The following is a 4,154-nucleotide window of genomic DNA, read 5'->3' as shown; positions in this document are numbered from 1 at the left end:
CATACTAGTGGGAGATCTAAATATTCCTCTTTCAGATCCAGATAAATCAACCCAAAAAATAAATAAGAAAGAGGTAAGAGAGGTGAATGAAGTCCTAGAAAAATTAGATTTAATTGATATGTGGAGAAAAATAAATAGGGACAAAAAGGAATACACCTTCTCAGCTGCACATGGCACATTCACAAAGATTGACCATGTTATAGGGCATAGAATCATTGCAAACAAATGCAAAAGAGCAGAAATAATAAATGTAACCTTCTCAGATCATAATGCAATAAAAATAATAATAAGTAAGGGCACCTGGACAGGAAAATCAAAAACTAATTAGAAATTAAATGATATGATTCTCCAAAACCAATTAGTCAGAGAAGAAATCATGGAAACAATCAACAATTTCATTGAAGAAAATGACAATGATGAGATATCCTACCAAAATCTGTGGGATGCAGCCAAGGCAGTATTCAGGGGGAAATTTATATCCTTGAGTGCATACATTAACAAATTAAGGAGGGCAGAGATTAATGAATTGGGCATGCAACTCAAAAAATTAGAAAGCGAGCAAATTAAAAATCCCCAGATGAAAAATAAATTAGAAATACTAAAAATCAAGGGAGAAATTAATAAAATCAAAAGTAAAAGAACTATTGAATTAATAAATAAGACTAGAAGATGGTATTTTGAAAAAAAACAGATAAAATAGACAAAGTACTGGTCAATCTAATTAAAAAAAGGAAAGAAGAAAACCAAATTGATAGTATCAAAGATGAAAAGGGAAACCTTAACTCTAATGAAGGGAAAATTAAGGCAATCATTAATAAAAACTATTTTGCCCAATTATATGGCAATAAACATAACAATTTAGGAGATATGGATGAATATTTACAAAAATATAAATTGCCTAGATTAACAGCAGAAGAAATAGAATACGTAAATAATCCCATATCAGAAAAAGAAATTGAACAAGCTATCAAAGAACTCCCTAAGAAAAAATCACCAGGGCCTGATGGATTCACAAGTGAATTCTATCAGACATTCAAAGAGCAACTAATCCCAACACTACACAAATTATTTGATATGATAAGCAAAGAAGGAGTCCTACCAAATTCCTTTTACAACACAAATATGGTTCTGATTCCAAAGCCAGGGAGATCAAAAACAGAGAAAGAAAACTACAGACCAATCTCCCTAATGAACATAGATGCAAAAATCTTAAATAGAATACTAGCAAAGAGACTCCAGCAAGTAATTAAGAAGATCATCCACCATGATCAGGTGGGATTTATACCAGGAATGCAAGGATGGTTCAACATTAGAAAAACCATCTACATAACTGATCATATCAACAGTCTAACAAACAAAAATCACATGATTATCTCAATAGATGCTTAAAAAGGCTTTGACAAAATACAGCATCCATTCCTATTGAAAACACTGAAAAGTATAGGAATAGAAGGACCTTTCCTAAAAATAATAAACAGTATATACCTAAAACCATCACCAAACATCATATGCAATGGGGATAAATTAGAAGCCTTCCCAATAAGAACAGGAGTAAAACAAGGATGCCCATTATCACCTCTCTTATTCAACATAGTACTAGAAACACTAGCAGTAGCAACTAGAGAAGAAAAAGAAATTGAAGGTATCAAAATAGTCAAGGAGGAGACTAAGCTATCACTCTTTGCAGATGATATGATGGTATACTTAAAAAATCCTAGAGAATCAACTTAGAAGCTTGTAGAAATAATCAACAACTTTAGCAAAGTTGCAGGATGCAAAATAAATGCACATAAATCATCAGCATTTCTATACATTTCCAAAACATTAGAGCAGCAAGAGGTAGAAAGAGAAACACCATTTAAAATCACCTCAGACAATATAAAATACTTGGGAATCTATCTACCAAAACAAACACAGCAATTATACGAAAATAACTACAATACACTTTCCAAACAAATAAAACTGGATGTAAACAATTGGAAAGTCATTGATTGCTCATTGGTAGGACAAGCTAACATAATAAAAATGACCATTCTACCCAAATTAATTTACCTATTTAGCACCATACCTATGAAACTACCGAAAAACTTCTTTACTGAATTAGGAAAAACTATAACAAATTTCATTTGGAATAACAAAAGATCAAGAATATCAAGGGAAATAATGAAAAAAAAATGTGAAGGAAGATTGCCTAGCAGTACCAGATATTAAACTATACTATAAAGCAGCAATCATCAAAACAATATAGTACTGGGTAAGGGACAGAGTGGAGGATCAGTGGAATAGACTTCGATTAAATGACATCAACAAGACAGTGTATAATAAACCCAAAAAGCCCACCTTTTGGGACATGAATCCACTATTTGACAAAAACTGCTGGGAAGGCTTTCCGGGGTAAGATGGCAGCAGAGTAAGAAGCAGCTCTTAACCTCTCCTGACCGAAACACACAAAACTCCTCAAGGGGACATAAAAACAAGTCCAGACGATCGGAGGAACCCTACAACAGGGTGCAGCATGGAAGGTACGTGGAATCGAGACATTTCCAGGCTATAAAGGGGTGAAACAGCTCTCACTAAATCGTGGGCTGAGCAACCACCCGACCCCCACCCCCTCCACACATAACACCTAAAGCGCCAAAGCCAGCTAAAATGAATTAGAGCAAGTTTGGGGTACCCATCAAGTCACTGGCAGCTCAGGGGCCTGTTCCTGAGAGCAGCAGGATTTAGGACACCAAAAAGCTAAAGAAAGCACACAAACTGTGAGCTCAGGAGCAGGGCGCAGAGAACGGACGCAGGGAGCAGAATGCTGGCTCAGAGCGCAGACGCGGGCGGAGGCATGGGTGGAGGCAGACACAGCCAGGAGCTAAAGCTCTGAAACCCTGAGTGGGGAACCAGTGCAGACGGGTATAAGACTGTGGAAGCAGCGTCCTGAGACTTGTAAAGAAACCTCTGGCAGAGGATCAAGCAAGGGGGTGGACCAGGGGGCTTGACCTTGGAAAAAAACAGAACTCAGACCTCAGGAGCCAAAAGACCTCAGACAGTCACTCAGCATGAGGATAAACCTGAGAAGCTGCTGGGCTAATGATGGCTACCCAGTCTCAGGAAGTTTAGAAGAGAAAGATTAACAACAAGAAAAAGAAGTCTTTAACACTTGACAACTTTTACACAGAGAAAATCCAGAAACCAAGCAAACAGAGGAGGAGAACAAACAAGCATCTGGACCCTCCTCAAATAAGGAAAACTCCTCACAAGCTATGGAAGAGTTCAAAACTGAGATTTTGAGGAAAATGGAAGAGATCTGGCAAGAAAATAACTGTTTAAAAGGTAGAATCTTGCAATTGGAAAGTGAGGCTCAGAAACCAAATGAATTGATAAGCAAATTGAACACCAGAAATGACCAGATTGAAAAGGAATACCAGAAGATTATGGCCGAAAACCAGAAGATTATAGCCAAAAACCAAAAGATCATAGCTGACAACCGAAAGATTATAGCCGAAAACCAATCCCTAAAGGCTAGAATTGAGCAATTAGAAGCTAATGATCTCTCAAGACAACAAGAACAAATAAAACAAAGTCAAAAGACTGAAAAAATAGAAGGAAACATGAAATATCTCAATTAGAGAGTGACAGACCAAGAAAACCGGTCTAGAAGAGACAATTTGAGAAAATTGGTCTTCCAGAAAAACCAGAAATTAATAGAAACCTGGACTCCATACTAACAGAAATTATTCAGCAAAATTGCCCTGAAGTCCTACAACAAGAGGGCAATATAGACATTGAAAGGATTCACAAAACACCTGCAACATTCGATCCAGATAAGAAAATGCCCAGAAATATAATTGCCAAATTCAAGAGTTTCCAAGCAAAAGAAAAAATCTTACAAGAAGCCAGAAAGAGACAATTCAAATATCAAGGAGCACCAATCAGGATCACACAGGATCTGGCAGCCTCCACGCTAAAAGATCGCAAGGCTTGGAATACAATATTCAGAAAGGCAAGAGAGCTGGGCCTGTAACCATGGATCAACTACCCATCAAAATTGACTATATATTTCCAGGGGAAAGTATGGGCATTCAACAAAATTGAAGAATTCCAGGTATTTGCACAGAAAAGACCAGGGCAAGGGGCAGCTGGGTAGCTCAGTGGAGTGAGAG

This window comes from Gracilinanus agilis, chromosome 3 (assembly GCF_016433145.1).
Source record: "Gracilinanus agilis isolate LMUSP501 chromosome 3, AgileGrace, whole genome shotgun sequence".
In the NCBI taxonomy this organism is placed as follows: domain Eukaryota; kingdom Metazoa; phylum Chordata; class Mammalia; order Didelphimorphia; family Didelphidae; genus Gracilinanus; species Gracilinanus agilis.
Note: the sequence above shows the minus strand (reverse complement) of the source record.